The sequence below is a fragment of the Leopardus geoffroyi genome, chromosome C1, assembly GCF_018350155.1.
Source record: "Leopardus geoffroyi isolate Oge1 chromosome C1, O.geoffroyi_Oge1_pat1.0, whole genome shotgun sequence".
Classification (NCBI taxonomy): domain Eukaryota; kingdom Metazoa; phylum Chordata; class Mammalia; order Carnivora; family Felidae; genus Leopardus; species Leopardus geoffroyi.
The window spans coordinates 99,563,763-99,577,830 of NC_059328.1; positions in this window are offsets into that span (position 1 = coordinate 99,563,763).

The following is a 14,068-nucleotide window of genomic DNA, read 5'->3' on the forward strand; positions in this document are numbered from 1 at the left end:
GACACGGTAGAGTCAGGGTCAGGGGGTGACCCCAGGTAGATTCCAGGCCAGGCTTCTCACTGCTCTAAGCGGCCCTCGACTTCGAAACACCTGGAGGAAGCGTGGGGCAGGACAAGGGGAGTCTCCGAACCTCCCACCCCCTTCCCACCAGAACATTTCTACCTTCTGACAATCACTGAATAACCAGTTTTACAGCCAAAAGTTTGCTTCAGAGGAACCAGCTAAGTGATGCGTAAAACTGGTACCAGAACCAGGCCTCCTGATGGGTCAGATGTTTCCAACCTTTCTAAAAGACTCAACGCCTGGGCTCATTTCTGCTTTGCACTCCAATTCTCACTTTAGCCCTCTCGGTAGTAGCTAAGTATGGCTCCAGAACAAGGGCAGAAACAGCTGAGGGATGCTGACCCCAGAGACGGTGCACCCCCACAAATCTGCAACACAGCCATCCTGACCAGCCTCCTCCACTCGCTCACCTAATCATCCCTCCGCCGCCTCCCGGCTCCTGTTAATAACACCAGTCCACTGATAACTGTCGTCTCCGACCTGATTCCCGGTCCTTGGCTTCTACAGCACCTGTGTCTCCATCACCCCCTTGCCCAAACCGGACCCATCACCTCTACCATCATCATGGCTGCCCACTCCTTAGCCTTCTGCCTCCTCCTCACCTGCTCCTTGGCTGTTCGTTTCCTCAGGGGGGGTCCCCATGCCTTTCCCTCTGCCCGCTTCCTATTCACGTGCGTTTCACAACACAACACCGACAATGCTTTCCTCTCTTCTGAGCCCCCAGACCCGACATCGGTATTTGCCCACAAAGCATAACACGCTAGTCTCAAAATGAACATAGTCTAGGCAATGACATCTATCGCCCCGTTGCCCAAATCAGAAAGCCGGAAGTCACGTGAGGTTTCTGTCTCCCTTACCCCGCTGCAGCCCCTGCCACCATGCAATCGCCACTCAGTTCCAGTGTGGCTGACAACAGGCTTTGGGTCTTGGCCTAGGCACAGTCACTTACCGACCATGGGTACAGAATTTTGCCTCTCGGTGCTTCCTTTAGAATCCCAATGACATTTGAGAATTGTTGAAAGCACGGAGGTTATACGTAAAGAGATTGGCACGGTGGCTGGTCCTCGATAAAACCCTTTCTCTTCTGGCACTGCCCTTCACTTCTGGACACCCGCAAGAGCTCCTGGCCGGTCCCCTGACTCTCAGCCTTCAGTCCAGTGCTTCTCTAAATGTGGTCTCTGGACCAGTATCTCCCGGGGAACTTGATGGCAATGCACCTTCTGATGCGCACTGACTGAATCTGAAACTGGAGGCGGGACACAGCAATCTGCTTCAAGGAGCCTTCCAGGTGATTCTGATGCGTGTCAAAATCTGAGAAGCATTGCTCAATCCCACCTTCCAAGCTCTGCGTGGCTGCCTCTCTCACCATCCACGCCTTCACCCTTGACTCCAGCACAGAAACCTATCTCTGCTCAGCCGTTCAGGCTCCCAGGAAGTCCCTTTTGTGCTACATACTGCCTCCCCCCGCCGTCCTACAAGTCCCCCTGGCAAGCCACCCGCGTGGGCCCAACCTGCATTGCCCCCGCTGACTGACTCAACTCTCCGGCTACCATTCAGGCCTCTCCTCCTTGGGAAAGGCTCAGTGGGCCCTCGTGTTTTCACACCTTCTAGCACCTACGCCTATTTATTAGTGTGTTCCCTGATAAACTACGAGTTCCTGAGCACGCAGCCCAGGCCATACCCTCCCCAACATCTGGCACGTTGAGTACTCGTTGAATGAATGAATGCTCATTACCAGACCTTTTCCATATTTTTTAACACTTCACCCTCACCCTGCATTTCAGTTTCTTGAATCCGGGCTGACGCTTCACCCAAGGAAAATGTATGCCCAGGTCTGCAGGAGCCTATGAATTTGCCTGTCTCCTAAAACTTTGAGGCTGGAATTTAGAGAGTATTCAGGAGCCATTCATGGAATGAGGATGTGAAGAAGTTTGGTGGGAGACCATGGCAAGTGATGATAGGAGGCAAAGAGATGTACAAACAGAGGCACCAAGGTGGACACAGGTCCTTGGACGTGCCTGCATCCCAGAGCTTTTGAATCCCTGTCTTGGGCCTCAAACGAGCTCATTGAAACCCCCCACCCCACTGCAACTCCCTACTAGGTTGTCACCTCCTATTAGATAGCTGGTTACTTAGTACCCCTTCACAGAAGTCACAATTCTGTCATTCAATTATGCAATCATTAATATCCATTTTCCCCTGCTAACCTGTAAGTTCTGTGAGGTCCAGGAGCCTGTCTTTTCTGTTTTCCCCATCATGTTCAGCCCAGCGCCTTCAGAAGAGAAGTTGGCACTTTAGCACAGTGGCCAATACTCCCTATTTAAGGAGAAAGGCGGGCTCCACTTCAAGATGGCATCATAGGAAGATCCTGAACTCACCTCCTTCCATGGACACACCAAATCTACGGCTGCATATGGAACAGCTTCCTCTGGGAAAAAAAAACCTACAAAGAAGCAGAGTGATGCCTACACATCAGGCAAACAAGAAAAACCCACACTGAAGCACGTAGGAGAGGCGGAAACACAGCCTTTCCGGAAACCCCAACCCTGGCATGACTGCCACAACTGGACAGAACTCAAAACCTGGAGTTTTTTACTACCCCGGGGGAGCAAAGGTTTCGTCCTCCACAGTGGGCACTCCACCTTCACCTGAGAGACAAGCCCCTAAAACATTTAGCTTTGGAAACCAACGGGGTTTACATCCATCATGCCCATAATGGTACAGCAAACTGAAAACAGCTGTAAAAAAAAAAAAAAAAGTTTATGAGAGCAGAGAGAGAGAATCCTAAGCAGGTTCCACGCTGTCAGTGCAAGAGCCAGATGTGGGGCTCGAACCCACAAACCGTGAGATCATGACCTGAGCCAGAATCAAGAGTCAGACGCTCAACCGACTGAGCCACCCAGGCGCCCCTGAACAAGCTCATTTACAAAGCTTGTGCACAGTCTTACTTGGCCCAGGGAGCAGCACAGAAGCAGCCAGTTGAGAGGAACCCAGACTTTATGTGAAAGAGGTTTGTTTGCTGATCTTAAGGCATCAACTGAGGGGCAAGCTTCTAATGAAGCACACAGTCAAGGCCCTGCGGTCCTCCTTTCCGGAGCCCACAGAAGGTGGGCGCTATCTTTTCGCTTTCTCTCTGCCACACTCCACGGTGCCAGTATCTCCTGGAGAGGAGCTTGTACATGCGTCTGGTGCCCCGGCTTTCATGGCTTCCCCCCGGGAGATGCTCCTGGATTGCCTAGTCCTAGGTGAGCAGCAGGGCTTGCATTCCGGGATCCTAGGGAACTAGAACAATTCAGGGGCTTGTTCTTGGCTGTTTATCACCTCCAGGGCACTGCACAGACAGCAGACTGAGAGACGCACTAAGTCTCTTTGTGAGAGACCTATCTGCTTGTCCAAGAGCCTCAGCCCCAAGAGCAGGCTTCGGGTTTGGTACACAGCTGAGATGCACTCTGGGGATGGAGGCCACTGGACGCCATCTTTGCACTGTCCTTCTGCCTGGCTCCAGATCGCCAGCATCTCCCAGAAAGGAACTCGGACTCTCGTCTGACACCCTAATTTCTGCGACTACTACCCAGAGGGCACCTCCAGATTGCCTGGGTTTGGCGTCTGGTGGGACTTGAGCTGGCAGCCCCACAGAACTATATATAGAGAGAGAACTATATATATAACTATAACTATATATAACTATATATAACTATATATATAACTATAACTATATATAACTATAACTATATATATAACTATAACTATATATATAACTATAACTATATATATAACTATAACTATATATATAACTATAACTATATATATAACTATATATATATACACATATATATAAAATGGTCATGGCATAATGTTCATGACTATATAGTCATTCTCTAAAAGATACTGCCTAAGGGTCTGGTTTCCAATCAGCCTGAGTTTAGGTGCTGATTGAGCTCCTCCCCTTTGGGACACTGACAGATGTTGGTACACCCTCAACTACTGAGGGCCACTGAAAACAATGCTTGGACAATCACAAAGGTTTGCAACAACCAAAAGCTAAGGCAGGGTTGAACTATAAGGTTCATTTCCTACATGAGGCTGCTCCTTAAAGATGGGGAGAGGGAGTTGTTTTATCTAATGCATAGAAACCAACACAGGGAGTCAAGGAAAATGAAGAAAATGGAATATGTTCCAAATGAAAGAACAAGATAAAACCTTGAAGAAGTGCTTAACTGATGAAGTTTTGGGGTGATGGGGGGGTTCATGGGGTCCGGAGCCAACGGCCAAGAAAGAATTCTTGAAGACCTCTTTGGTGCAAAGAGGTGATTTTATTAACATGGAGACAGGACCCATGGGCAGGAAGAGCTACACTAGGGTCGTGACAGGTAACTCATTATATACCCTCAGGTTGGGAGGGGATCAGGGTCTCTATGTAAGTAAGTCTCTATGGAATTTTGGAGGCAAGGTTTCCAGGATCTTGAGGGGCTAGCTGTTGCTAGGGAAATGCCGTTTATTACCACTTAATAAAACCTCAGTCATGAGACCCTTTCGATGTATATCAGGGGGCCATAAGCTTGGAGTATGATTGACAGCCTAGATCTTAGGGCAGTTGAGATAAAGGAAGTAGACTTACAGGATCCTTGAGGTTGGGACAATGTTAAGCTAAGATTCTCTTTTGTCCCCAGCAAAGTGTCATCTTGAGGTAGCTGAGCTCCTAGAGGAAAGGTCACTCTGCAGGTCTCAAGGACTTGTCAATGGGCTGTAGGCAGGAAGGGAATTTGATTTTTCATTTTTGCCTTAGTTTCCCACATGGCAGGCACTTAAACCCCTTCCCTTTGTTCTTAGGTAGCCAGGAATGTCCGAGGATATCACACATATCCCACCTGGAGTTGGGGGTGGGAGTGGGTACCGGCCTGTATTTCGCCCTCAGCTTGCCCCATGCTCCCTCACCATTAATGAACCAGAGATATGTGATTTATTTGATAGAGTTCAAAATAATCGTCATAAAGATGCTCACCAAACTCAGGAAAAGCATGGATGAACACAGTGAGAACTTCAAAAAAGAGACAGAAAATATAAGAAAGTAGCAAATATAAAAATATAAATCTCACTGGTAAAAGCTAAATACATCATACAATTTCGATGAAAGTTGTAAAGATAGTGGATCACCCACTAAAGCTAGCGTGAAGGTTAACTGTTGACTACAACAGTTAACAGATGCACAAGATAAACAGATGTAGAATATGACATTAAAAACATAAAACGTGGGGGTGGGGAGCAGAGTAAAAATGTAGAGCCTTAGAATGCATTCAAACTTAAGTTATAAATTTATACTGTTATAAATTATCAGTTGTTATGTGTCAGCCTCATGATAACCACAAGGCAAAACCTTATAGTAGATACACCAAAGATAAAGAAATCTAAGCATACCACTGAAGAAAGTCATCCAATCACAGAAGAAAACAGTGAAAACGAAACCTGCCAGAAAACAAATAACAAAACAAAATGGCAGTAACTATAGACCTATCAATCATTACTTTAAATGTAAATGGACTAGCTTCTCCAACTGAAAGACAGTGGCTGAAACAATTAAAAAAAAAAAAAAAAAAAAAAAGACCCATCTATTGCTGCCTACAATAGACTCTCTTCAAATATAAGGATGCACACAGGCTGAAAATGAAAGGATGGGGAGAGATATTCGATACTCCATACAAATGGAAACCAAAAGAAAGCTGGTGTGGCTATACTCATACCAGACAAATAGACTTTAAAACAAATGCTGTAGGAAGAGACAAAGAAAGGCATTATATAATGATAAGGGGTCAATCTGACAAGATGATAGAAGAGTTGTAGGTATTTATGCACTCAATGTAGAAGCACCTAAATATATAAAGCAAACAGTAACAGACCTAAAGGGAGACACAGACAGCAATATAACAATAGTAGGGGAATTCAATACTGCACTTTCGTCAATGGATAGATCGTCCAGATAGAGTATCAATAAGGAAACATCAGCCTTATATGATACATTAGATGCCTATTAAATTCATCTGGTCTAGAGAATATCCCATCCAAAAGCAGCAGAACTAATATTCTTCAAGTACACATGAAACATTCTCCAGGACAGATCATATGTTAGGCCCCAAAACAAGTCCTAATAAAGACTGAAATATAATCAAGCATCTTTTCTGACCAAAATGGTACAAAACTAGAAATCAACTATAAGAAGAAAGCTGGAAAATTCACAAATATGTGGAGATAAAACAGCATGCTACTTAAAACAACCAGTCAAAAAAAAAAAAAAGAAAAGAAAAAAGAAATCAGAAGAAATCAAAATGTACCTTGCATTTATCATGATGAGCACTGAGTAATGTATAGAATTGTTGAATCACTGGGGGTGCCTGGGTGGCTCAGTCCGTTAAGCCACTGAGACTTCGGCTCAGGCATTGATCTCAAGATTCATGAGTTCGAGCCCCACATTGGGCTCTGTGCTGACAGCTCAGAGCCTGGAGCCTGCTTCAGATTCTGTGTCTCCCTCTCTCTCTGCTCGTCCCCCGCTTACACTCGGTCTCTCAGAAATAAACATTAAAAAAAATTTTTTTAATAATTGTTCCATCACTATATTGTATATCTGAAACTAATATAACACTGTATGTCAACTATATTGGAATTAAAATTAAAAACTTAACACAAATGAAAAAAAGTACCTCGAGACAAATGAAAATGGAAATACAATGTACGAAAACTTATGGGATGTAGCATAGCAGTAAATGCCTTCCTCAAGAAACAAAACATCTCCAACAACCTAACATTATACCTCAAGGGACAAAATGCAAAGATAGTAGAAGGAAGGAAATGACAAAGATCAGACCAGAAATAAATGAAATAGAGACCAAAAAGATAATAGAAAAGATCAATGAAACCAAGGGCTGGTTCCTTGAAAAGATGAACAAAATTGACAAAATTTTACCTATACTCACCAAGAAGAGAGAGAGAAAGGGAGGTCTCAAAATCAGAAATGAAAGAAGGGATATTACAAGTGATGACACAGAAATAGATGAGATTGTAAGAGAATACCATGAACAATTATATGCCAATAAATTTGACAATGTAGAAGAAATGGATAAATTCCTAGAAACATACAAACTATTAAGATTGAATCATGAAAAAATAGAAAATGTGCACAGACCAATTACTAGTAAGGAGATTGAATCAGTAATAAAAAAATCTCTCAAAAAACAAAGTCCAGGACCAGATGGTTTCACTGTGAACTCTACCAAACATTTAAAGAAGAATTAATGCTAATCCTTCTCAAAATTTTCCAAAAAAATAGAAAAGGAGGGAATACTTCCAAATGTATCTATGAGGCCAGCAATATCCTGATACCTAAACTAGATAGGGAGTCCACAAAAAAGGAAATTTACAGGTCAATATTCCTGATAAACATAGATGCAAAAATCCTCAACAAAATACTAGCAAACAATAAATTAAAATACATTACATACATTAAATACAATACATTACATTAAATCCATTAAAAGATCATACATCATGATCAAATAGGATTTAGATGCAGAAAAGCATTTGACAAAACTCAAATAAATGGATAAAACCATTTTTTATGGTTTTACCCATTTATGATTAAAAAAAAAATAACTCTCAACAAAGTGGGTACAGAGAGAAGATACCTCAGCATAATAAAGGCCATATATGACAAACTCAAACATCACATTCAGTGGTGAAAAGCTGGAAGTTTTTCCTCTCGGGTCAGGAGCAAAACAAGGATCCCCACTCTCACCAATTTTTTTTAAGTTTGTTTATTTATTTTGAGAGTGAGAAAGAGTGTGCGAGTGGGGCGGGGCAGAGAGAGGGAGAGGGAGAATCCCAAGAGCGGGCCCCACGCCCAGCATGGAGCCTGATGCAGAGCTAGATCCCACAACTCTGGGATCATGCCTTGAGCTGAAATTAAGAGCTGGATGCTCAACCGACTGAGCCACCCAGGCGCCCCTCACCACTTTTATTCAACGTAGTATTGGAAGTCCTGGACACAGCAATTAAGTAAGAAAAAGAAATAAGATTCGTTCCCGTCCAAGATGGTGACCCAGAAGACCCAGAAGTCATCTCCACATACACACCAAATATATACATACTTCTAGAGCAATTAATTCTTCCTGAAAAAGAACTGAGGGCTGTCTGAACAGCGTCTGCACAACAGAGAGACCACATAGAGAAAGGCAAGAGAGATGGAGACATGGTAACAAAAGCCACCTCCCCCCTAACACACACCCCCCAGCGCTGCGATTTGGCAGTAGGGAGGGATAACACTGAGGGACCATGAGCAGATCCATCTACTGTGGGGCACAGGAAAAAGCCATGGTTTAAACATGCAACTAGAATATAAAGAAACCAGCAAAAGGCATGAGAGCTGCTGGAACTCTGGGTCAGAGGGACTGGCAACCACCACAGAATATGTTTCCTCTCCACCTTGATGACATGGACAGGGGGAGGGTCCAGGTGCCTTAGCTGGCCTGCATCTCAGTGAGACCCAGTCCCTCGCCCACACAAGCCCCAGATGTCCCACAAGGCGGTCCAGTGCAACACACACTAGGACACCCCTGGTCAGTGCTCACAGCTCCATCTGACTCACCGAGGTGACACAGACACAATGCACCATGGAACACTCAGCCTGTGCCACTTCAGCTTCAGAGGATTTGCCAGAGCACCCCCCAACACAGAGGGCTTCAGGAAGTGCTGGCTCACACCTGCCTCAGATCCAATTGCCCCATCAGGGCAGTCCTGTGTGGAGCATACCAGGACCCCCTGTCTTGCACTCGCTGAAGCTTCAGCTGTCCTGCCAGGGTGCCCTGGAACTGCTGTGGCCCGTGTCCACTTCAGCTCCAGCCATCCCACCAGGGCAACTCCAGTATGGAGTGCCCCAGGACCCTTGGCCCATGCCAGCCACAGCTCCAACCGGCCAGCCAGCAAAGTCATCAGGCACACACAGTCCATACAGGGGATGGCCACACACGGGCGCGTTCCCTCAGACTTAGAAGAAGCAGTCGTTCCACCCAATTCATAGAAACAAACACAGCAAGTCAAGCAAAACGAGGAGACAGAGGAATATGCTCCACAAATGAAAGAACAAGACAAAACCTCAGAAAAAGAACTAATGAAATGTAGATAACCAATCTAATAGAGTTCAAATAGTCATAAAGATGCTCATCAGACTGAAGAGTAGATGAACTCAGTGAGAACTTTAAGAAAGAGATTTAAAAAAAAATACATTAAAAAAAACCAGAGCTGAAGAGTACAATAACTGAAATGAAAAATAAACTAGAAGGAATCAACAGTAGATTATAGGATGCAGAGGACAGACCAGCAATTTGGAAAGGAGAATGGAAAGCACCTAAGTTGAACAGCAAAAAGGAAAAAGAATGTTTTTTTTTTTAAATGAGGATAGGTTAAGGGATCCCTTGGATAACATCAAGCAAGCAAACATTCACATTATAGTGGTCCAGGAAGGAGAAGAGAGAAAGAATGGGACAGAAGACTTATTTGGAGAAATAAACAGCTGAAAACTTCCCTAACCTGGAGAAGGAAACAGACATCCCAGTTCAGCAAGTATAGAGAGTTCCAAACAAGACGAACTCAAGGAGGTCCATACCTTCGCACATAATAATTAAAATGCCAAAAAATGAAGAGAGAATTTTAAAAGCAGCGAGACAAAGGCAAGGGGTTACGTACAAGGGAAATGCCGTAAGTCTACCGGCTGATTTTTCATCAGAAACTTTGCAAGCCAAAAGGGAGTGGCATGGAATACTTGAAGTACTGAAAGGGGGGGAAACCCACAACCAAGAACATTCTACCTGCCAAAGTTGTCACCCAGAATTGAAGGAGGAATAAAGAATTTCCCAAATAAACATTAAATAAACTCATCACCATTAAATTGGCCCTACAAGAAATGTTAAAAGGGACTTGTTCAAATGGAAAAGGCCATGATTAGAACTTAGAAGAAAATTAGAAAGGAAAAAATTTCATGGGTAAAAGTAAACATAGAGTAAAGGTAGTAGAGCAATCACTTACAAAGCCAGTATAAAAATTTTAGAAGGTAGTAAAAATATCTAAAAACTCAGTTAAACTCACAAAATAAAAAGATAGAAAATATGACAATATACACATAAAATGTGGCGGGGAGAGTAAAAATAAATTTTTTTAAATATTTTTTTATTTTTGAGAGAGAGCAAGAATGTGTATGTGTCTGTGTGTGTGTGTGTGTGTGTGTGTGTGTGTGTGCGTGCAGGGGAGAGGCAGAAAGAGAGAGCAAGAGGGAGACACAGAACCTGAAGCAAGCTCCAGGCTCTGAGCTGTCAGCACGGAGCCCAATGCCGGGCTCAAACTCATGAACCGCGAGATCATGACCTGACCTGGAGTCAGATGCTTAACCAACTGAGCCACCTAGGTGCCCCCAAGTTCTTTTTTTTTTTTTTTTTTTACGTTTATTTATTTTGAGAGAGAGAGAGATAGACAGATTGACAGAGAACACAAGCAGGGGAGAAGCAGAGAGCAAGGGAGAGAGAGAGAGAGAGAACCCCGAGCATGGGAGAGGCAGAGAGCATGGGAGAGAGACAGAGAACCCCGAGCAGGCTCCAAGCTGTTGGTGCAAGGCCCAATGCAAGCTCAATCTCACAAACCATGAAGTCATGATCCGAGCTGAAATCAAGAGTCAGACACTCAACTGACTGAGCCACCCAGGTGCCCCTAAAGTCATTCTAGAATGTGTTCTAACTTAAGTGACAACTAATATAGACAGCTATATACTCAATATGTTCTATATGAGCCTCATGGCAATAAGAAACCAAATATCTACAATAGATACACAAAAAATAAAGAAAAAGAAAGCCAAGCAAAGGCAAGCATAACACCAAAGTCATCACTCAAAAGGAAAGCGGGCAAGAGAAGAAAGGAACAGAAAAGAACTGTCCAAAAAACCAGAAAACAATTAACAAAATGGCAATAAGTACAACCCTATTAATTACCTTATAAGTAAGTAGTCTAAATGCTCCAATCAAAATACATAGGGTGACAGAATGGATTTAAAAAAACCCAAGAGCCATCTATATGCTGCCATAAAAACATAACGATAAAAGATCAATCCAACAAAAGGATACAGCAATTGTAAATATGTATGCATGCACCATTGGAGCACCTAAATACATAAAGCAAATATTAACAGCCATAGGGAGAAATTGACAGTAGTAGAATAATATTAGGGGACTTTATTATCCCAATTACATCAATAGATCAGTCATCCAGGCAGCAAATCAATAAGGAAACAGTGTCTTTGAATAATGCATGAGACCAGATGGACTTCACAGATATATACAGAATATTCCATCATCCCAAAACAAGAGAATACATATTATTTTCAAGTGTACATGGGACATTCTTTGGGATAGATCACATGTTAGGCCACAAAACATGTCTCAATAAATTAAAGAAAATTGGAATCACATCAAGCATCCTTTCTGATCACAACAATATAAAACTAGAAATCAGTTACAAGAAAAAAACTGGAAAAAAACACAAACACGTGGAGGCTAAACAACATACTACTAAACAACCAATGGGTCAGTGAAGAAATCAAGGAGAAAATAAAAAATACACGAAGACAAATGAAAATGAAAACACAATGGTCCAAAATCCCTAGGACAAAGCAAAGGCAGCTCTGAGAGGGAAATTTATAGTGATACAAGCCTACCTCAAAAACCAAGAAAAATCCCAGACGATCTGATCTTATAACTAAAGGAATTAGAAAAAGAAAAATAAAGCCCAAGGATAGTAGAAAAAAGGAAATAATGAAGATCAGAGTCAAAATAAATGAAATAGAGACTTAAGAAACCATAGAACAGATCAGCGAAGTCAAGAGTTGTTTCGTTAATAAGATAAGCAAAAATAGGGGCACCTGAGTGCTCAGTCCATTGGGTGTCTGACTTTGGCTCAACTCATGATCTAACAGTTCGTGAGTTCGAGCCCCACATCGGACTCTGGGCTGACAGTTCAGAGCCTGGAGCCCACTTCAGATTCTGTGTCTCCCTCTGTCTGCCCCTCTGCTGCTTGCACTCTGTCTCTCGCATGGTCTCAAAAATAAACATTTAAAAAAATTCTTTTTAAAGATAAGCAAAAATGGATAAACGTTTAGCCAGACTTATCAATAAAAAAGAGAGAACCCAAATAAATAAAATCAGAAATGAAAGAGAAATAGCAACCCACACCACAGAAACACAAGGATTAGAAGAGACTACTATGGAAGATTATATGCCAACAAATTGGACAACGTAGAAGAAATGGATAAATTACTAGAAACCAGATAGCCTCCCAAAACTGAATCAGGAAGAACTATAATAACATAGATTCAAAACTGTTGAACAAAATGTTAGCAAACTGCATTCCACAATACATTAAAAGGATCCATTCACCATGAACAAGTGGGATTTATTCTGGGGATACAACGATAGTTCAATTTCATAAATCAATGTAATATATAACAAATAATATGAAGGACAAAAATGACGATCATTTCATAGATGCAAAAAAGGAGCATTCAACAAAATTCAACACCTGTTCATGATAAAAAATCTCAACAAAGCAGATTCAGAGGGAACATACACCTCAACATAATAAAGGGCATCTAGGCAATGAAAAAGAAGGAAATCTTGCCATTTGCAACTACGTGGATGGAACTAGAGGGTATTATATGCTAAGTGAAATTAGTCAGAGAAAGACAAACATCATATGACTTCACTCATGTGAGGAACTTAAGATACAACACAGATGAACATAAGGGAAAGGAAGCAAAAATAATATAAAAACAGGGAGGGGGACAAAACATAAGAGACTCTTAAATGTGGAGAACAAACAGAGGGTTATTGGAGGGGTGGTGGGAGGGGGGATGGGCTAAATGGGTAAGGGGCATTAAGGAACCTACTGAAATCATTGTTGCACTATATGCTAACTAACTTGGATGTAAATTTAAAAATAAACAAATAAATTTAATAAAAATTAAAAAAAAAAAAGGCCAAATAGGATAAACCCCCAGCTAACATCATCCTCAATGGTGAAAACCTGAAAGCTATTCCTTAAGATCAGGAATAAGAATGTCCATTCTTACCACTTTTATTCAACATAGTGCTGGAAGTCTTGGCCATGGCAATCAGATAAGAAAAAGAAATAAAAGTCATTCAAATTGATAAGTAAAACTGTCACTGTTTGAAAATGACATACTATACAGAGAAAACCCTGAAGACTTCACCAATAAACTATTAGAATACTGAATTCAGTAAAGTTGCAGGATACAAAGTTAATATACAGAAATCAATTGCATTTTTTCTACATACTAATGATGAAGTAGCAGAAAGAGAAATTAAGAAAACAATACCATTCACGATTGCACCAAAAAGAATAAAATACCCAGGGGTAAACTTAACCAAGAAAGTGAAAGACCTGTGCTCTGAAAACGATAAAACACTGGTGAAAGAAACTGAAGAGGACACAAACAAGTGGAACATATTCCATGCTCGTGGGTTAGAAGAATATCATTAAAGTGTCCATACTACCCAAAGCAACCTACAGGTTCAATGCAATCTCTATCAAAATACCAATAACATTTTTCACAGCACTAGAACAAATAATCCTAAAATTTCTATGGAACCACAAAAGACCCCAAATAGCCAAAGAAATCTTGAGAACAAAGCTGGAGAAAACCTTTCCCAGATTTCAAGGTATACTACAAAGATGAAGTAATCAAAACAGCATGGTGCTGGCACAAAAGTAGACGTATGGATCAACGGAACAGGATAGAGAGCCCAGAAATAAAAACCATGTGTATATGGTCAATTAATCTATGACAAAGGGAGCAAAAATATACACTGAGGAAAAGACATTCTTTGCAATAAACACTATTGGGAAAACTGGACAGCCACATGCAAAAGCATGAAACTGGACCACTTTCAGACGCCATACA